This window comes from Haliotis cracherodii, unplaced genomic scaffold (assembly GCF_022045235.1).
Source record: "Haliotis cracherodii isolate W230 unplaced genomic scaffold, xgHalCrac1.p SCAF_2, whole genome shotgun sequence".
In the NCBI taxonomy this organism is placed as follows: Eukaryota; Metazoa; Mollusca; class Gastropoda; order Lepetellida; family Haliotidae; genus Haliotis; species Haliotis cracherodii.
The window spans coordinates 7,955,802-7,978,623 of record NW_027266275.1 but is presented as its reverse complement, the minus strand read 5'-3'; the positions used below and the strand labels follow the sequence as shown (position 1 = coordinate 7,978,623).

At 40.7% G+C, this 22,822-nt stretch overlaps 1 long non-coding RNA gene across 1 annotated transcript; it reads left to right on the top strand.

Moving 5' to 3' along the window:
• The first annotated feature begins 1,452 nt into the window (after positions 1–1,452).
• On the top strand, positions 1,453–5,750 carry LOC139469036 (uncharacterized). The gene is made up of 10 exons (XR_011653704.1): positions 1,453–1,508; positions 1,834–1,872; positions 2,418–2,450; positions 2,695–2,736; positions 3,158–3,187; positions 3,299–3,337; positions 3,875–3,935; positions 4,831–4,933; positions 5,437–5,506; positions 5,657–5,750. It is a non-coding gene; the product is annotated as an uncharacterized lncRNA (long non-coding RNA).
• Positions 5,751–22,822: the final 17,072 nt, after the last annotated feature.

The window sequence follows — 22,822 nt, the reverse complement described above, 5'->3', positions numbered from 1 at the left end:
TCTTGTATACTGTCTACGTGTTGTTGCTGTATGGCGACACTTGTTGTGTTTGTGTAGCTGTATGAATTTGCCTGTGGTGATCGGTGAAAGTGAAAACACGGTTACCAATCCATGCAGTATTTAGATAATTTACATGCGAGCTACTCTGTTATTTATAACGTTCGAATTATTTCGATAAAAATAACTATTAAGACCTGATGTTTATGAATATAACAAATTTGTATTAATGTTTTCCTAAAATCAACACATTTCCATCAAAGCTGGCGCTGGGGGGGGGGGGGACGATTTGGAATACCCACGCGATGCATATTGTACGTGCTGTGCCGCCAGACTTCCTGCCAACAAGGTAATTAAATTTTCTCGGGTATTGTCACTTCATACGGTGATACATTGTCTCGCGCGCGTGGTCGAAGGGTATTGTTTATCAGCGCCACCTTTATCATGCCATGTGATCGTTTTGTTAATTACACTGTATGTTACGGTTTCGCCGATCCTCAACTTTCAAAGCCTCCAATAAAATTTATGTGATCATTATCTTATCCTTATTTCGACTTGTCCCCGCCCCCCCCCCCCCCCCCCCCCCCTCTCCCCCCATGCACACACACACACACACTCCAAAAGCAAATTCACCGAGGCTTGACCAATACCAATTAACAGTTGTCAGTTAAACAGTTCGCATCTAGTATGTTATTGTATATATTGCAAACCGTGAGCGTGCTACTATGGGGAGGGGGGAGGGTTTAGGGAGGGTGTTGGTTCTTCACCTGGTCACTCATCAATCAGACTGTATACGGTATACTTCAATAATGATAAAATATCATTAGTCCCTGGGGTGGCCGAGTTACTTTTCTTTTCGTTTGTCGATTCATATTTTGGAAAATCAAAGGGGAACCACTCCAGCTTATGCAGCACACACATTTGGGAAGGTGGCTTCAATCATTAATAATAATATTTCTTATCATGGCTTCACACTCGTTCCGAACTTTTTTAAGATCGGACACCAGGTTATGCTGTCGGAAATTCAAGACATTTCTTTATTTTCTTGAGTAGAGACAGGCCTATCGGAAATTCGAAATTGAACAGCAACGCCAAATATACATTCCGGCGCAGTGATCAGCTGGTGTCAGTGGTGAGGAGCAGCCTAGTCCTGTACCAGGCTGGCCGCATGGCGCTCTGGGTGGTTTGTGCATTATGTATATCATGACAAGTTCAGTCCCTCGTGTTATTTAATGCCACACTTGGCAATATTCAAGCCATTTGAAGACAGCCTGGTCCGGTGATTGTTGTTATGAGCAACAATCCATGCCACCATGCCATGACACTGTCAACATAGGTTGCTGTGGACCAATTCTAACCTGCAATTCCCCAGTTCAGTAGCATAAGAGCCCTATCTTCTCCTACAAAATAAGAGATATATGATAAGGACCTCTGCATTTGTTGCATTGTCTTGTTTACAGGTTTATGCATTCAATGATGATGACCAGGACCTACAAGTGACCCTAGTTCAGGTGAGTTACAACAATTCATACTCAATGAAAATGAACCATGTCACCTCATATGAGCTAATACTTTTACTTTATGTTTGGGGCTTATCAGGGACAATTACTTAATTATTTCATCTTGGTCATGAGGCCATTAGCGGTGACATGATGACAACAGCAACCTACATGACATGTACAGGCTCCTAATATTGGATGAGCAATGAAGCCCAGTTGCTGATTCTTTGAGTGGATAGTCTGAACTAGGCATTTTATTTATCCTCAGAAAAAATGTCATTTATATAAAATGTACATTTTTCAACCGAATTAGTTTGACGTTGACATTATGTTGCAGGGGTTACTCCATGAGGAATCAGCACAGGAACGTCATGAGGTTAGTAAAGCAGAAACAGAAACCCAGATAGCCCACCTGTACCTGTAAAGTTTGCATACTATTGTAACCGAGGTGGCCTATTCATCTATGGCGCCGCAATTCGCTGTACAGAGTTGCATCCCCTGGGAACACCAGAAACCTATGATAGTGGGTTCGACTCCAGGTTTGCCCCGGTTCTAGGTTTGTCAGCACCATACCAGTGCTCGTGGGTTTCACCGAAGTGGTAAACGTCTGAGACCTGCATCACTTCGGTGTTTCCTCCCACATTAAGCTAACACGCTGCAATATACATGTAACTGTAATACTGTTAAAAGCGGTGTTAAACTCACTAACTTCTTTATGACCGTATACTTAATCTTGCCATAGACTTAAAATGCCAGAAGCTTATAAAGCTATTTTGACCCAATATTCAGCAGTTTTCTTTTTGCATGTATCTGCATATACTTAATGTGAAGTGAAGTGTGTTAATTGTTTGAGAAGTTCAACTGACTAGTGAGTAACATATTATGGAACCATACACCCATATGATATGTTTCTTTTATTAGAATCTACCCATCATGGAATGCCAGGATCTTCCAGTAAGTACTTTGTCAGATTTGATACTACTTTGACCTCATTTTACAGTGCATATTAAACATTGTGTGTACACATGGTTTGTTATTCTTAATTATACTAAAATATTACTACATGTATGTAACTGAAAGTTATTATGATCCACATGATCAAATAAGCTATTTTGAATACCTATGATAAGAGAAGTATGCAATTTATGTAACTTTATGTACCTACTAGGGTATCTTTTCGAAAAACTACTATTTTCAGGTGATACATTACAAAGGAAGAGCACCACAAAAGAGTTGAAAGGTAATTAAACTTTAATTATTTCATGAACAACATACCGGTATATTAAATAAATTACTATATTAGCTTGAAAAGTAATGTTATTGCTGTGATGGTAAGGCTCAGTGACTGCATGTCTTGAATATGAATACAATGTTGTTTTTGGTAATAGTTAATTTTTTAACACAAATAAATGCTCTCACTGCAATGTTCCTCAATCTATCTGTCAGTTATAAAACTTCCGTTTGTCATCTTCTCTGAACTAAGTGCCAGGTCATAGAAAAGGAATATCAATGTCAAATACATGTCAGGCAGACTGATCAAGCACCTGATTGTTTGTTTTGGTGTAGACTACATTTTAAGTACCAATTCTATAAAAAGGACCCATTTTAGGATCTTTTTATGACCTTTTATGCTTCTAATTAATCTGACCTATTATTTTCAGGCATCTAAGATTGTGCAAACTGAGAAAATGGTACGTTAATATATATGTAACTGATTTATAGTTAATTGACTAAACCCTAATATGTTAAAAATGGTAGATAGTTCCTGATATATGTAAACCAACTGTTTGATTCTCTTTCAGGTTGAGACATACTTGCAAAGAAGGCGGCACAATAAAAAGGTGAGCAGATTGTAGAAATAATGGGCAGTAACTGACACGTTCATATGCTAGTGTATATATGTATGTGGATTTTCATGGGCCATGGACACTGTTGCTGTGCATGCCTATAACTGAAATTGATGACTCACCCTGATTATGATCCTTGGCAACATTACTATCCACATGGGTTTCATTCAGATTAGAGCTAATGATTCACTGTCTTATCCAAATGATAATCACCACATTTCCTATAGCAAGATCAGTATTGTGAAAAACTGGAAATTAACACAGGCAATGGTACAGGCACTGTGTTAATACAATGTGGATTGTATTTGTGTATCTTTCTTCCCTTATATTTGGCTTATTTGTCATACAGCATCTGGTATAAGATATGAATTATCAGTATCCAGTTCAAACAATCTGATATGCCTTTGCTTTAAATTGTTAAAATATAAATTGAAAAATTCAAAATAGAATATACAGAAATGACTGAATCCTCTTTGTCCACTTAGTACCATGCTTTAATATAAACACATATAACACTGATTTTGTCCATAGATGTCCCCCTGCAAATTCAATGTTGGCATGATTGTGGAGGCATTGAGGAGGATGGCTTTTGGTATGTAATTACTGTTTGCATTGTTGAAGGAAATTTCATATATTGAATTGTTTTCATCACGTTTCACACAAGTATTTTTTTATGATTATGTTCAGATTGCAACGATTTGCTAAGATACTGATGGATCATGATCTTCCTTATGTATCAATATTTATTATTTCATATCAATTAATTGCTTTAACTCTCCTGACTGAAAATCAATTGTCTGTCCCCCTTTTTCATACTAGGCATTTCATCTGAACTTTTTAGCTCTTTGAAACAGAAACTTTGCTTGAAGGATCACACTTTTTGTGACTCTTGAAATTGCTCACATAAATGCATTGCGGCAGTAGTGAAAATGACATTTGTGTTCATTACGGAACCATTTCTGGAGTTTATGCTGAATAACATATGTCCTTTCTGTCTGATGATTCCCATCTGTTACCCAGCTACAACCTATGCCAAGTAACTCCAGTTTTCATCTCTTTCGAAACCTCTGGGTTTTAAGCTGACATTTTATGTGATGACATGCAGATTAACACATGTTAGTAGCATCTGAGTAGTATGATTCTTATAATTTGATGTTCTTTTTGAAGTCCAGTTCATGCTTATAGTTACTGAAAAGAACTTGTTATTGTATTATCGAAATTAGGGAGACATGTGATAGCAGTTAAATGTTTTCTGACAGGAAGTGCATAGTGGTTTGAGTTGGTTGGTTTGACTTATTGTTTTTAAAAGAACTTCTATACACTTTGTATTCCAGTAGTGTTGTGTTTTCCATCTGCTAATAATAGATTCTGGGAAAATGTCAGTGGGGCAAAAGCTATTTACAGAACAGTGAAAATGGAAATTCATGTTATCCTTCATTTTCTGCCTCAATCATGATTTATTTTTTATCTTTATAAAACAAATACAGGTATAAAGCCAAAATATTATCGGTCCAAAAGGAGAAAGTGAACCTACATTGGACTGGCTACAACTTAGACGAGTGGCTATCAACAAACAAGATTAGGTTAGAGGTAAGCAGAATACAAAGATAGAGCATAAACATAATCAGTTATAAAAGTTTTCACACAGATTACAACATGATTAATGATTTTCATACCATCAATAATTCCTTACATTGTCAATCCCTGGCCTCGTCATACCAAAAGACGTTAAAAGATGGTACTTGTTGTTACCCTGTCTCGCGCTCTGCATTAGGGAGCTAAAACAGGGACTGGTCAGCTTGGAGTCATGTACTGTGTACTGAGTAGGGTATTCATGTTAAACTGCGGAATGGTATTTTAGTGGGCTAGAATCAGTCCGGACTAGTACAAGCAGCCACACACACACACACACACACACACACACACACACATGTGCATGCACGCCGCCATATATGTGCACTAATCTTGGACACGACGTTAAACCCAATTTCAACTCACCTCACCTCTCTTACATTGTTCATGTGGCTAAGGCATGTGGAATGTGTTTATTACTGAAATGAAAAGCATTTTAATGTTTTTTCATATCTTTTCAGAATATGTGCACATAGGTTTCAATGACCAGACGAAAAAAAGAATTCATTTCAAGTATGTTGAGAAGAAAACGTAAGTAAAGTAGACTATTTACATTCATTATACGTCTTATGCCGTAGGCTCTATTGTAAACTCTAAGCTGCATATAGGCTGCAATTTATCTGATGCTATATTAGACAATATGGATCCACTCATCTATACAGCTATTTTCTTCTGTGATAGGACCCATCGCTGGAAACATCGCCTCACCCATGAGACATAGTGCAAAGTCGCCCAAGGACATGTCTTGTAATATAGCATGTGAATAAATATGTTTTTGAAAGATCTCACGAAATTAGTTTTATTTTTTGTGCTTGTAATCATGTGAACTAAAACTTTTTGGGGGGGAAAAAGGTCATTTAAAGCAACTCCAGATTAAACTATCCAATGATTGAACCTTATTTCTCCTGAATTTAAACAATCCTGCTAAATATTACTGCAGAAAAAAATTCTGCCAGAAATTTCTGTAGAAAAAAAAAAATTCTGCCAGAAATTTCTGTAGAAAAAAAAAATACTGCCAGAAATTTCTGCAGAAAAAAAAAATTCTGCCAGAAATTTCTGCAGTAATGCATTTTCTGAGCCAATTTTTGAGCTTGTAAACATGTGTACACACTGGGACACACATTATTTGGATTCGTCTCCTCGAGATCTTTCCAATGATATAAAACATGTTTTTGTAGCTCGCTTCCTTCTGTGTGGTCAAGTTCGGACTCCTGGCCATTCCTAAGTTGTCCCGCCCTGCCTTATTTTATAGTGATTTATTAAGACAAAAGTCATGATCATACCATCGAGATTTCTAATGAGTATGGAAAAGGTTTTGTCGCTTTTATTTACATTACATAGCTAGAAAATGGCATTAAACAACATTCACTCATACACATACTAACCTATCTTAAGTTAAGTTTAAAATTTTCTTATATGGGTTATCACTTTCATCAAAAACGTAAATCGTGTTCACTTCCAGTTTTCATATTTTGAAACTCCACTTCTTGATGTTGAGAACTGAGTAGATAGGGTGTTTTCTGTCTCAACCTGACCTGAAGAAATGTTCACAGAAAGATCATCAGTAACTGACAAAGTTGTAGATTACTGGTGAGATCAGAAAAACGACCCTCGGGCCCAGCGAAAGCATAATCCCTTGCATGGTGGGTGAGTGGGTGAGTAAGTGAGTTTGGTTTTACGCCGCTTTTAGCAATATCACGGCGGGGGACACCAGAAATGGGCTTCACACATTGTTCCCATGTCGGGAATCGAACCCGGGTCTTCGGCGTGAAGAGCGAACGCTTTAACCACTAGGCTACCCGACCACCCCCTTGCATGGTGGACGTGAGTGGGAAACAAATGAGGACGATTACATCTGGCCAGTATCCAATCTGTAACACATCTTTGTGATGAAGTGTTTTAGTTCTCTCAAAAGGTTTCATTGATCATTTTCTAATAATGTGTGAAATAATACGATTATATGATTAATAGAATATGATCATTTTGGTACTTTTCATGATCGACCAGGGCTGTCTTTGTTGTCTTGTAGCTGCACAGTGGGCTCTGCTTGATCAGGAGTCTCTTTGGATTGTGGATACATATGCTGGAATATCCTCACCGTGGTCCCGTATGCATGGGCGACATAACAGTAAAAGCGAGAAAAAGTACCTTGTACGATTCCGACTGTATGATAAGCATGTGAGCACGAACCACTACCAAATAGTAGTGATATCAGGTTTTCTAGACATGCCATGATGTTATGATGTGAGAGTTCAGTATGTCTGTAAATACACGTGGGTTGCTGTATAGCAATTGTGATTGGTTAATTAGTTTTCTGAAATTACAGGCAGTATGTTCTTCTCACCAGTAATCTCTGTGGGTGGGTTGGTAGGTGGGGGTTGGGGGACTGGGTCTGGGTCTGGGTCTGGGTCTGGGTCTGGGTCTGGGTCTGGGTGGGTGTTAGGGGTAAGTTGGGGTAGTGTAGGAGGTGAGGTCAAACATCAAACAATATGCAAATTGTGTAAGTTGCAGGTGATACCGGTACGGCAGGTCACTTTCACCGGTCTGCAAACACCTGGTGTCCTGACTGGTTTCACCCCTGTTTTGTCTTTTGTGCCCACTGGAATCGGTTTCGTCGGATAATCGACACTGAATATTCTGTAGCGTTGGCCTTTTTTCATAAGTTATCTTTACCCGTCCGTATCAAACGGAAGCACTTGAGTTGCAACTATGTCATCAACTAATAGTGTGGATTAGTGAAGATTAAAAGGTTTTAATGTTACTGAGATGGTTCACATTTTCAATTTCACATTGCATAATCCCCCCGCTTTGGGATGAAGACCATACGCGGTATACGCCATCGTTTAGTCAATAACTAAAAAGCTGACCTGATAATTTCTTTCTATCATTTCAGCTTGAACTCTATATCCTGAATTGCTTTTGATTTTATAATTGATGGTAGAAGTCTTATACTTGTCTCTGTTATGGCCGATCTCAGTTTATGCGTAATGTTCAGAAATGGAATTCCCATGTTCTTTTTCTTTGATGCTTTGGATCAAACTTCATTGCGAGTCCCCAAAGTAATTTGTCCTGACGCACATGATGTATCTATAGCTGGCACTCCCACACTTTCTCTTGTTTTTCCTGTTCGCTCCTTTTCATACATCAACATATCTTTTTGTCTCGTTAGGCCACTGCAAATGTGTTATTTGTGCAGCAATTATTGTTATGTGAGTGAGTGAGTTTGGTTTTACGCCGCTTTTGGCAATATTCCAGCAATATGACGGCGGGGGACACCAGAAATGGGCTTCACATATTGTACCATGTTCGGATTCGAACCCGGGTCTTCGGCGTGACGAGCGAACGCTTTAACCACCAGGCTACCGGGCCGCCCCTCTTGTTATGCAGATTGTGTGAGTGGTGGGTGCTACCTGGAGAGTGAACACAATGCTTACCTTCATCGCTAACACCTGGTGTCGTCGTCGATTTTCACTGCTCCATTCATATGATTTTCACTGCTCCATTCATACGATTTTCACTGCGATTTTGCCTTTTACGCCCAATGGAATGTTTCCTCGAATAGTAAACACTGGTTATTCTCTGTCGTTGATGATAATGTGTTAGGGTAGTGCTGGCACATCTGTATACTACTACCGCTACTGTGTTAGGGTAGTGTTGGCACTTCTGTATACTACTACCGCTACTGTGTTAGGGTAGTGTTGGCACATCTGTATACTACTACCGCTACTGTGTTAGGGTAGTGTTGGCACTTCTGTATACTACTACCGCTACTGTGTTAGGGTAGTGTTGGCACTTCTGTATACTACTACCGCTACTGTGTTAGGGTAGTGTTGGCACATCTGTATACTACTACCGCTACTGTGTTAGGGTAGTGTTGGCACTTCTGTATATTACTACCGCTACTGTGTTAGGGTAGTGTTGGCACTTCTGTATACTACTGCCGCTACTGTGTGAGGGTAGTGTTGGCACTTCTGTATACTACTACCGCTACTGTGTGAGGGTAGTGTTGGCACTTCTGTATACTACTACCGCTACTGTGTTAGGGTAGTGTTGGCACTTCTGTATACTACTACCGCTACTGTGTTAGGGTAGTGTTGGCACTTCTGCACACTACTACCGCTACTGTGTTAGGGTAGTGTTGGCACTTCTGCACACTACTACCGCTACTGTTTTAGGGTAGTGTCAGGGCTTCTTTTTACAATTACCGCTCCTGTGTCAGGGACGTCAATAGTAATAGTACATGATAGATAGTAGATAAACAGTTATTACTATCACATTTAGATCTTGAACTGCATAGATGTTCCTAGTAGTAGACATTCACATGGATGTCAGACTGATGTATTATAAGTGCTCGTAATTTGATATATGGTATATATTCCTTAAATACTTGTAATTAAAAGAAACAAGTAAGGTTTGGACTATAACGTGGCTTGATCTCACTCGCACACACTGCACATATGGAGAAGAATGTACAGGTCCCGTGTCTAAGATAAAGGTCGGATAAGGAGGGTCGCGACTGATTGCGTTATTTACCAATAGTATAGAGCGTGGACCTTAATGGTTTGTCTGACCACACTCCGTGGGGCTGTAGTGACATACAGTAAACTACGGTTATAACGAACACGCTTATAACGAACTGACGGATATAACGAACTTATTTTTGGTCCCGACTACTTGCTGTAGTCATGCTGTATATGTGCTTATAACGAACTACGGTTATAACGAACTAAAATTAGTAGTCCCTTTGAGTTCGTTATAACCGTAGTTTACTGTAGCTGCAATATTGCTGACAACAGTGCGTAACAACAAACAAACAAAATATATCAATTGGACGAAAAATCCGTGTTCCATGACATCAAAGACAATAAAAGTCCTCATCCACTATGTACACAACAAAGCCGTTAATAATCTGAGACGTATCATTGGGACGAGAAACCGAAGAATGCAGTGTTTCAAAAAAGCAATATAAGATTCATGAAACCTAATGTCACAAAAAACATTTGTTACCGCTGTTCTTCCGAGGTGACTTTTTTAGCAGTAATAACGCATATCCCAATCATATTAATACTGATACCGTTAGAATGTCAATAGATCATGTGTGCTGTTTTACCGACAAGGGAAATTATTAAAACTACTTTCCGAGCGGGCGTTAACAGCTTCCTCTTTGGGGGGAAAATGGGGAAACGAGATGACATTAAGGACAAAAACATGGGTATCATTTACATGAAATTTAGAACTTCTAAATATATTTCTGAGATCTTCAGACGGTCTTTTGAAGATTTTCACAGGGATTCTACTGTATTAAGACGTGATGATTTAACGTCAGCATTCATTAGGTCAATTATTCTCGACATGGTTTTATCTAATAAAGGATGTTTCTGTTTATGTCAATTGCCGCCTCTCTTCAACAGCCAATTATGAATCTGTTTTTAAATAATTAACTTTCGATCATTTAACACGGTAGAGATACGAACATGAACAGCTCCGAGAGTTTGATTGTGGCGTGCGTAGAGTCGAATTACTTAAGACGAGTACAGTAATTATTTTGTAATTACTTTTTTTACTAATTTCTAATATTTCTGATTATCCTTTACTTTGATACTGCTTTTAGCAGAGATTTCTTATGATTATGGAATGGGTTTTGTCGCTTTTATCACCCTGTAACTCTGTAGTGCGAAGAGCTGTGTTTGTTCATGACCGCGTTATTATACTTGCAATGATGCATATTCCTCCTCAAATCATCAACTAAAGTCATAGAGCGGTTGGGTAGTCTAGTGATTAAATCGTGCGCCCGTCACACCAAAGACCCAGGTTCGAATCCACATAGGGGTACAATGTGTGAAGCCTAATTCTGGTGTCCCCGTCGTGATATTGCTGGAATATTGCTGAAAGCAGCGTAAAACCATACTCACTCACTCACTAAAACGCATGCCCAAAGGTGAACACTGTAACCCGAAGGCTACCCCATCGAACTGTATATGAATGGACCCGTGAAGATCGGGGGTATGCATGGTCTTAAAAAACAACGTGCATAGCGTAAAGGGCGACTCTGCTTATCGTAAGAGGCGACCATCGTTGTTCAGCCACTGGCCTGATTGGTCTCGACCATTCAGAACACACAATGCAGTTCACATATGTTATATTTGGGATAATGCTTTCTTTGAAAAGTACAGACGCTAGTACTTTTTTACACTTGTCAGAGGGGCACACAAAGTATGTAATCTAGACTAGCATGTGGAAGCCTCGGTGGCTGAGTGGGTTAGATCTCTGATTTGTGTGCTGGCGATTCGGTGCCTCACTCTGGCAGTGTGGTTTCGAATCCTGGATGGGACTCAACCCCAAATAGTACTAGAATCTGTACATTACTAAGAAAGCGTTATCCCAAGTATAACATTTGTTACATTTAGAAGCCGTCATCATAAGCACAAAAAAACATGTTCAACTGACAAATCTATGTTTTATTACGTTTCAAAACTTTACCGATCTGCCCGTCGTGTTGTTCTCTTGTGGCATCTGTTCTGCGTTCATCGGGTTCCAAATGACCGAAACCAAGGTGAATAATGGGATGAAGGACTGGCCGAATACGAATAAACAGAGAGAATCTGAACTCAACCGCATGATAGACAGAATACCTGGTTAACACGTTGTTCTTCATGCCCGTACATTGAATTAATATTGTAAACCTGACACCTTTAATGTTTACAAGTCGCGAACAAAATAGTTTATTCAACCATTTACCGGTGCGTTGTTCGCGTACAGATGAAAGGGTATCTGTATTTATAGCTAACGCACATGTTCTGCCCAGCAATGTCTGTCCACAAGACACTGTGATTGTGATGTGAAACAAGTCATTTCGGTCAACAATATACCCTTACTAAAGTGATAACACTTTGACCATTTGAGCATACAATCTGATAAATCCTAACGAGTTACAGTCATGATGACATTCGGCCTATATTTATAGATCTGAGATAGTGAGTTATTCAAGCATTCAACAACTTCAGCCACGTGGTCTCAAAGTAAATTCCTGTTATCTCAGTTAATGCGGTCGTTCGTTTTAACGAGTGATTGCTTTACGGCGCTTTTATGAGGAGCCACTGATTACATATTCATACTTTTATGTCTTATTATATTCCTTTCTTTTTATTATGTTGTTTATTGTTGAATAAAAATACGATATATATGTTCCTGTCCGTCCTCCGCCATTGCTTCCGGCCTCAGCATGCCTTGGCATAAAGTCCGCCACAACCCAGGCGATGCAGAAGGCAAGTTTCTCTTTTTGGGTCATGTATAGAGCTATATATATCTGACAGAATGAACGCCATCGTTATCTACTTGTCGTGTACTTTGGCAGGATAATTAGTAAACTAAAACACAAAAGTTGCGAGGGTTGATTACAATATCGTTGTAAGATATTGGACGTAAGCGTAGGCGGGTGCCATAACTCAAACCATTAGCTCTTCAGCATCGTAGAGTTTCCGCAATTTGGCAGGAGAATCTGATTACTTTGATTTGCTAACATTTAGCTTCCAACACAGGCTATAATCAGATGGATTAAACATAGCACAACAAACACGCAGGCACAGGAAACTTGATTAAACACGCTTCCTCATTACAGTGCAGAGGTAACTCACATAAACGCGGGTGAGATATTTCCAAACAGTGGTCGCATTAAATGCATCATCATTATTTCGTGAATTGTAATCCTTAAGTATAAGCTGGACCTGTACTAATTATAATAATTACAAGAAGACAATTGAATTATTATTATAATCAGCCACAGTTATTGAAAAAGATATCGGATCCCTAGTTTTGGGGATGTCAAACAGTCTATCCTGTCATCAATGCTCAAGCATATTCACAAGGGAAGGGAGTTAACTTACTGTTAAAATCCAGTTTCAACCCTTGCCGAACTGGGCTGGAATTATGGAGTTTTATTTTGGCTGCACTAACGAGTCCATGCATAGTTCAATCAAAATCGAAATCGACTTCCGGTTCGTAAACTGTCGTGCAGATTTCGGCCGATTGCAGGATTTGCAAAGCACGTGTACCGCCAACACTGCGTTAACAGATATTTTCCAAATCTTTTTTTATCAAGGTACTCACATAATTTGATGTACTTCGAGAAGTAAGACCTATTTTATCACAATACAGATTTTGATTATCGATCAGATCGTCTGGACTGGGCGCCGACATTTTGTTTGAAGCCAATGCAAGTGATCTGAGAAATGAAATCTGATTGGTCAATAGGAGGGACATTGAATAGACACAATTCGTAATTGCCACTGGTGGCGCTGCGATCGAGTCCACAAATTCCAGCCTAGCTCGGCAAAGGTGAAAACTGGATTTTTACAGTTAGTTAACTCCCTTGCCTCGGGAAGATATACCCCAGGAAAATTTCAAAATTCGTTACTTTATTTTTAATGCTATGCAGTTGCGAATTTAGACATTGCTATAAATGTTTCCTTCATTTGTCCATTTTATAATTTTTTTCATAATTCACTTTTGGTAAGAACCATGTATTTGCTATCTTTATTTTGTTAGTTTGTGGAACTTCAAACCTTTCCTATTGTTATCGTGTACATATTTGTCCCAATTCGTTGAACATTCCTTACATTATTTTAAATCCAATTTATCAAAACTACAGCTTATGTTATAATAAAATATTCCCAACTTAATCTTATATACCTGTATATCCAAATTTTTGTACATTTAAAATTATGTAAGGAATTTTCAACGAATTGGGACACATATGTACACAATAACACTATGTTAAAGCTTTGCAGACCGATACAAAATATTGACTCATTTTCATATTCTCTCTACATGTAGTCTCAAATCTCCCAGAGAAGGCGCCAAACTGTCCATGTTTAGTAACATAAAAATTCTGTTTACAAAAAAACCTGTCTTAAAGAGTAACCTATGAAGTAATAATCTTAAGATTGTTTACATTTCCGACTGTTTTATACTACATTTCCTTATAGACATCCAAGGAAGGGTAGCTAAAATAGTTCCTACTAAAGAACCTTATGAACTTAGGTCTCAGACAACCTTCTTACTGTGTAGCCATCAAAAGGGTTAAAAAGCAATAAATTAGACTTAGATGAATTGATTTAATAAGACCGATCATTTAATTGGCCAATCTTAGTTTGATATGTTTTTAATCATCTTGTTTTCTTTGAAATCTTCATTGAAAAGATATGAAATAACACGAGTACAAAATAATTAGATTGGCTTCACGCAGGTCTACACATAAACACTCGCATGTTTATTTCCATATGTCATTGGGTGTATTGCGACTTCAAATATACTTTGAGATTTCATAAATGCATGGGTGTTTCAGTTTCAGCACAGGGTGCCCGGTCGTGTATGGCGCCATATTTCACTGCGCGGTTTGGCGTGCCCGACACCTATAATCATGGGTCCGCAGTGATCGTTCTCGTGGGTTTTACCGAAGTGGAAAAATCTAAGACCTGCATAACTACCGGCTTTCCTGTCACTTCAAGCTGACACGCCGTGACATAACTAAAATACTGTTAAAAACAGCATGGAAACCAAATTCAGTCATGTGTATATTCTGTACGTAGAAATACAGATAAATTGATAGTCAGTGTACGAGATGACACGAATTGATAGATTTTCTTGCAGGAACTTCATATATCTCATTGGTTTTGAGGGGAATTGGTCCAATTGGTCCATTAACATCAAATCCTAGTTCTCGCTAATCCTACACCAAGATCTGAGGACATTACGTTACAGGTCACACCAGAACGACCCTTCCCGAAATTTGAAATGACTAACAGAAGTCCTCGGATGTTTGTGTAGTGGTAGCGAGCACTAAGATCTGATTGCTCCTGGTATGATGGACACATCTTCATGGCCACAAGAAGTAATGAGCTTTTTTTGCAAAAAGGAAACAGAGAAATATCATCAAAAGCTAAATAGCGTTCACACTAAGACGTTGAGTACACAAATTAGCCAGGATGCCGTAGACCCTGCAAGCAACACTGATCTCTGTATTACTCTCGAAAGGAGTTTGCTGTCTCACATATGCATTGAATCTGGAGCTTTATTGGATGAGGTAAGCTGAAATGGGATTTAACGTCGCGTTCAAGATTATTGCGCTCATACAGCGTGCCTGTGTGTATGAGTGATAGTGCGCGTGTGCGTGCGTGAGTCCGTGTGTGTGCGCTTGTGTGTGTGCGCTTGTGTGTGTGCGCTTGTGTGTGTGTGCGTGCGTGCGTACGTGTGGCTGCTTATGTCAGTCCAGAGTAATGTAGGTTTTATGGTGCTAGACCAAAGAGATAGAATGCGGCTGTATAACAAGGGAGACCCCACTCAGTCACAGTAAACTGATTCCGAGCAGGAACCCATGTCCCTCGTGAAGATCCGGGTTAGATTTGGTCTTCAGGAACCCATGTCCCTCGTGAAGATCCGGGTTAGATTTGGTCTTCAGGAACCCATGTCCCTCGTGAAGATCCGGGTTAGATTTGGTCTTCAGGAACCCATGTCCCTCGTGAAGATCCGGGTTAGATTTGGTCTTCAGGAACCCATGTCCCTCGTGAAGATCCGGGTTAGATTTGGTCTTCAGGAACCCATGTCCCTCGTGAAGATCCGGGTTAGATTTGGTCTTCAGGAACCCATGTCCCTCGTGAAGATCCGGGTTAGATTTGGTCTTCAGGAACCCATGTCCCTCGTGAGGATCCGGGTTAGATTTGGTCTTCAGGAACCCATGTCCCTCGTGAAGATCCGGGTTAGATTTGGTCTTCAGGAACCCATGTCCCACGTGAAGATCCGTGTTCCCTGCGAGGGTCAGATTGGATGTGACCCCCAGCAACACATGTCTCTGTAAGCAACAGACAAGCATCACATTGACTCCTCGGAAGTGGAAATATTGACCAAACAGACTGTGTCAGGACCCCTCTAGAGACCGGATGTCGGCATGTCGGCTACTGATAGCCTTCACTCTTTTCGTATTCCAACGAGCTTCATTTGCATACAAAACATAAATTCGCTGTTAATACTGAAAACATTCAATCATGAAATCGAATGTGACAAAAATGTGGCATTTATTGAATGTTGTGAATACCACTTCACAGAAGTTAGCTGTTATAACCAACAAGTTCGGGAATGTGAATTGTCTTCTATGGCGGATGACTTGAAAAACATTTATTTGGATTTCATTTTGTAAGACACAGCAATGTGAAGAGTTGCGTCACTTTTGGCTTTCCTCCCATATTAAGCCCATGCGTCGTGGTGTAACTGCAATCCGGTTCAAAGTGTCGTCAAAGCTAAGCCACTCCACGGAGATAGGATTTCATCACTTGTTAGATAGAGGTAACAGTATCTGTACCGACATGTTGCATTAAAGAAACATAAACGGAAATGAAAAAAACAAGTGAAGGTCAATCTTGTCTTCATTGATATCAAGGCTTCAAAATGTAGCATCAGTACTGGCCTAATTGACACCCCCAGCTTCAAAATGTGAAGTCAATCCTGTCTGCATCAATACCACGGAGTCTACTTGTGGCGTCAATTGTGTCCTCATTGATATGATAGCTTCGAAATGAGACGTATATCCGGACTTCATTGATACATCAAATTCGAAAGGCGACGCCATTCCCGTCTTTATTGACAAACAATGATCTGCTGTCAAAGAGCTTTTTCCAGCAGACGTGTTTATCAAAGCCTAGTTATTTGGTCATTTGAGCCCTTGTAAATCTATATATTCAATTAAGACAATGTTACAAAATGATGAATGAAAGTATAAAGGAATATTTGTTCAATTTATCCCGAAGGGCTTGTGTTAGTCATGGTACAGCAGACTAGAGTGTGTGTCTTCATCAATCAACACTCCAATGAAACGGTTCATGTCGCCAACAAAGTGAACATGAAAGGCTTATAACAGCATGTTCTTATTCAATGAATTAAATAATAAATAATAACAAGTGCATTTATAATGCGCCAGATTCCATTCACCAAATGGATGCTCATAGTGCTACACTATAATTACCCCGGTCAATGGATCAGTGAGCACTCAATTTTCATTCTCAGCTCCCTGGGGAGGATACAACCCAAGCTGCGTGTAAGGTGCTAGAAGGTTAACAGCCAGATTACCATCTTATCCTTCTGTGTATCTACCCACTGCTGGGTGAACAGAGGCACATTTCGAAGTCACTTGCTTAAGGAGACACCACATGTGTTTCAGTGTGGGGCAGGACCGAAGCCCTAGACACTCTCAGAAGTCAAGCTGCTCAACGTGGTCACCGATCCAACTACTCTCCGAGACCGATGTTGCTAAAAACTTCACCTGATTTGTGATATGTGCTCTATGCACAGGACCACGTGCCACCACCAACAATTCTTATTATTCGACTGCTGATTCGTTAAAGAACTGGGGTAGCCTAGTGGTTAAAGCGTTCGCTGGTCACGCCCAAGGCCTGGGTTCGATTCCCCACATGAGTACAATGTGTGAAGCCCATTTCGCGTCCCCAGCCGTGATATTGCTAGAATGTTGCTGAAAGCGGCCTAAAAACATAGTCACTCACTCACTTTATTGCACCTCGGGAAACCTCATTCACGGAACCGTTCATTTGCTCCAATTATTTTTTGAAATTTAACGATCGTTACATCGCAACAAATTCTTTAAACTCAAAATCGATTAGTGGAGATAAATATTATTTTCATATCAAACGTATTGGGAGAGAAATGATTAACGTATTTGTACTGAACAATATCTTTCATCATGTATTAATGGTCGATGTGGACGTTGCTATGTATGATCGTATCTGCAGGGGGACACGGGTGGCCCAGTCGTCTAAGGCGCCACAATTCGCTGTGCAGAGTTGCGTCCCTTGGGCACGCCAGAAACCTATAGTATGATTGTGGGTTCGAATCCCGGTTCGCTCCGATTATTTTTCTATGTTTGTCAGCACCATACCCGTGCTCGTGGTACTGTGGCTGTTGCTGACGTGCTCGCAGTCGTTGAGCCAGTGCATCCCAGAAATGTTCGATTGAGTTTAAATCTGAGACCTGGAGGGCCATGGCAGGACCTGGATGTTGGGATCCTCAAAAAAAGGTTGTTTTCACCCCTGCCGTGTCAGGTCGAGCGTTGTCTTGTTGGAAAATGGCGTTCGCTTGTTACATAATGGGAAGGACGTGTCGCTGAAGAATTTCATCCGTGTAACGTTGTGCTGTTATATTCCCTTGAACTTGCACCGAGTCTGTGCTACCAGTGTAGGACATGACTGCCCACATCATTACACTACCACAGCTAAATCTGTCAAGTTCCTGTACGCAGTTTCGTGCATAACGTTCCCCGCGACACATGTAAACACGAAGTCTCCCATCCGCCTGGCATAAAACCTGACTTATCACAGAACCAAACTTGTCTCCATCGCAGTTGAGGTCATACTTTATGACCTTGACAGCAATGACGAAGCAGGTCCGTCAAAATGACCCCTTGAACCGGTCGTCATTTTTTATGTTAATTTTGTATGGTTAGCGGCGACACTGTCACACATGCACAATTTCCCTACTTTTTCGGGGTTTTTTTGCAGAGTATATTAAAAGCTTAAATCATAAAGAAATCAAGATAAATTATAATACACAAGAAGGTACTCAAATCCAGTCATTGCGAGACATGAGTTAAATGCAAGATCCATGTACACTGTACTTGCCAAGGTTAACCGTTCATTGCGGTTCCTTGTAGTGAAAGTTTGGCTTAATGTTTTATTTAACGATTGACAAGGTGACATTTAACTCTTTTCATTTACTTGGGACATAAATTGGTGCTCGTTAATCAACCTAGATACATCGCCAGTGGTGTGAAGGACCGGTGGACTTGATGTACTCTGTGACCCGACTCTCTTCCCCCACATCCTCATACTGGCCGTCGTGACATTCTGCAGGTACTCGTGCACCTTGTGGAGTGAGGCAGACGAGTCTGCTAACATTACCTGTCTAGAGTTGGCTATCGTTTCCCCATAGAGTGAGTGTGGTTTTACGCCGCTTTGGGTGATATTTCAGTTGTATCACGGCGTGTCAGCTTCATGTCAGCAAATCACACCAGGTGATGTTTGATAACCAAAGCCACGAGCACGGTGCTAACAAATCTTGAACTCGAGATTCGAACTCAAAATAACAGGTTTCTGACACGCCTAAGGGACGCAACTCTGCATGGCACCCATGTATCCACTTACAGATCACAGATTGCGTAGTGTTCTTTCAGTAGACCTGAACTAGGCATGCTTATCGGTATGTTTCTTCTGCACGAACATTTTGACTCTGAGACACGTTTATTATCAAGATATCTGAGACATGTTTACGTATTTATGTCCAGCCTATCTCCATGGTCATGACCTGATATTGCTCTCTTTGAATATTCGAAGCTTTTCATCTGCAATTTTAATGGATTTTAATGCACCGTTTAAGGCGTTGGTAGAAATTAAGATTTAATTTAGAATTTTATTCTGCGTGTTAAATGTTTGTCTACGTACACATAATGAAATGTCACCAGTTGTTTGCTGGGGGCGGGTGACCCACTGTTTAAATGGCATGCGACCATCACTTACTTCTCAGTTTACAGTTTTTGTGTGTTAACAGAACCACAAGACCTGTACACAAATCCAGAATGATCAAAGCTCTAATAAAAAAACGCGATATGTAATAATGACGAAGCAGTTTGATTGGTCCGATTGTCACTCACTCATCCAATCTATATATACTCATTCAGGTAAGTATGGCAACAGTCAACTTCTTTGACTTAGGCAGTCTATAACAACCAGTGTGAGCATATCATTTATTGAATGGAGGTTTGTTCATTTATGGAACCGTTATGAAATTAAACTTATTAATTTACCGATACCCACAGTAGCTGGATAATGGATTTGAAATGACGAGGGTCGATTCACCAAGTGAAACAGGGAAACAAAATGTCAGTAATGCCTATGGCCTCATCTGCGTTGGATGCATTCTAAACTGTTGCTATTCTGCTTGGAGAAATTGAATGAGCTGATGATTTACAAGAAATCCTCGCCCAGGGACATCCCAAAGATGCTTTATCGGTTCCAGATCATGGGAGTAGGCTGACTTCTGCATCCTGACAATCCCGTTTATTGAGGTCTATAACAGCACGATCTCGGTGGGGTCTGGCAGTGCCATCTTGGAGTGTAGCACCAGATCCAGTAACATTCAAAGCAGGAAGGACAAGAGGCCCAATAGTTTCGTGTCTGTACCGTCATTCTATTCATTTCCATTGACGAGATACAGAGGGGTTCAGTGCTAAAGGTTATCGGTCACGTCCTCGGGTAGTTTAATACAGCATTGATGAGTTCATCTCGACGTAAAGACTCGAATCTTACCATCGTTGAACTGGAGGCTGAAACGAGACTCGTCAGTCAGCAGCTGCCGATTCCAATGCTGCCGATTCCAATGCCTGTGAACCTGCACCAAGCAAGGCGAGCAGCTCCATGACGAGGCAGAAGAGGTTGTCTTACATACAGCGGGTAACTTGAATTGTTCCTGGCGGCAATGAGGTGGTTCCTAATGGTATGTGCACTGACATCCAGATGCGTAGCCGCCCGTGACAGGAGTCTCAGAGCTTTTGCTGTGGTGGATCGTTGACGTAGAGCTGCCAGGATAATGTAACGGTCATCATCCCTGGTTGTCACTCTTGGTCTATCCGAACGTGGTCGATCTTGAACTACGCGTCGTTCGAAACTCTCCCACAGTCGAGAAATTAGAGATGGGGAGTTTTGGAGGCCTCTTGCAACTTCTGTTATACCTATTCCATCCTGCAGCCACCAAATCGCACAACTTCTGTCCAGCTATCTTAATGGCTATCTTCCCGGCATAGTTAAGAGACGGCCAGTGACAGCATTCCAATGCGTCAACCGTATATACCCATATTAGCAGTGGTTTCACAAGCTTCATGTAAAGTATATCCATTGTTGTATTGAGGTTAACAACTGTTGCACATCCAATGGCAAAGCATCTCAAACATGGCAAATTCAGGCAAGTTTCCCTCTCACGAAACAATCGCCCAAACACAGCCAAACGGTTTTCAGTCAACATCTCGGGAACCAAGCCATCAACTTTCTGTATGTAATGTGTTCAGTGATGTGCTTTGTGGCCACGAAGTATACTGAAATACAGCTGTCTCAGCATAGTTGCTGTCAATAGTTCGGCGTTTCCATACTTTTTTGAATGAGTGTCCTTCCCCCGAATTAAAACAGCTTCTTAAAATGATGTTTTGTTCATTATTTGTACTTTCAAAAGAACGAATTCGTCCAACAAAAACTACTATTTATCCTAAAGTATCCCCATTGGATTCCAATCCATGCCCCATGTATGCATGAGCAGATATTTAGGGTTCATAGAAATTAGCTTTGGCTAAGCAGGGTAATTCTTCTAGTGTGGAAAGTTTTGGAGCTAGGTTACCTCATTTACCACCAAAGCACACTGAGATCACAAATAATCAGTTTATTGTAGCCTAAAGAACGTATTTCAGTGTCAGAGAATGTGCGGACACCGAGCCCATCAATCACACTCTGCCAACTCGGTCACCTCGATCAGTCCCACAGACTGTTGGCCTTACTCTGCAGCGTCAGTGTGGGGTGTTGTGTCTGCCTCTGGCGGCCTCCGTCTGATGTCTGCTGGAGGCTGTCTGGTCGTCTGACGTGATCGTCTGCAGGTGCACTTTTACCTGACAAGTACCGCTCGCACATCATGCTACAATCTTCTCCAGATCCCGGTCTGTGATTAAGACTAATAGTGTTGTGTCTATTCCGCTAAGTGGTCTCACCTGCTAATGTGATGTCATTTATAATACTTAATGTTGGTTGTCCCTCCTTAACCTCGTGGGGATGACCTCAGTAGGAGCCATGGTGTATGTCAGTATCTAGAATTCACTCCAGCTCTCTAATAACGCTTTACTTGTAGTAGTAGTAGTGGTAGCAGCAGTAAAAGTAGTTGTAGTAGTAGTAGTAGTAGCAGTAGTAGTAGTAGTAGTAGCAGTAGTAGTAGTAGCAGCAGTAAAAGTAGTAGTAGTAGCAGTAGTAGTAGTAGTAGCAGCAGTAAAAGTAGTAGAAGTAGTGGTAGTAGTAGTAGTAGTAGTAGTAGCAGCAGCATCCACAGTAGCTAAAGCTATAACGGTAGTAGTAGTAGTAGTAGTAGTAGTAGTAGTAGTAGTAGTAGTAGTAGCAGCATCAACAGTACCTAAAGCTATAACGGTAGTAGTAGTAGTAGTAGTACGTCGAATGGTACTATGCGGTCGCAGACAGTACGTAGAATGGTACGATGCGGTCGTAGACAGTACGTAGAATGGTACGATGTGGTCGCAAGCACTATGTAGAATGGTATGATGTGGTTGCAGGCAGTATGTAGAATGGTACTATGCGGTCGCAGACAGTACGTAGAATGGTACGATGCGGTCGTAGACAGTACGTAGAATGGTACGATGTGGTCGCAAGCACTATGTAGAATGGTATGATGTGGTTGCAGGCAGTATGTAGAATGGTACTATGCGGTCGCAGACAGTACGTAGAATGGTACGATGTGGTCGCAGGCACTACGTAGAATGGTATGATGTGGTCGCAGGCAGTATGTAGAATGGTACAATACGGTCGCAGACAGTACGTAGAATGGTACTATGCGGTCGCAGACAGTACGTAGAATGGCACGATGTGGTCGCAGACAGTATGTAGAATGGTTTGATGTGGTCGCAGGCAGTATGTAGAATGGTACAATGTGGTCGCAGGCAGTACGTAGAATGGTACAATGTGGTCGCAGGCAGTACGTAGAATGGTACAATGCGGTCACAGACAGTACGTAGAATGCTTCTATGTG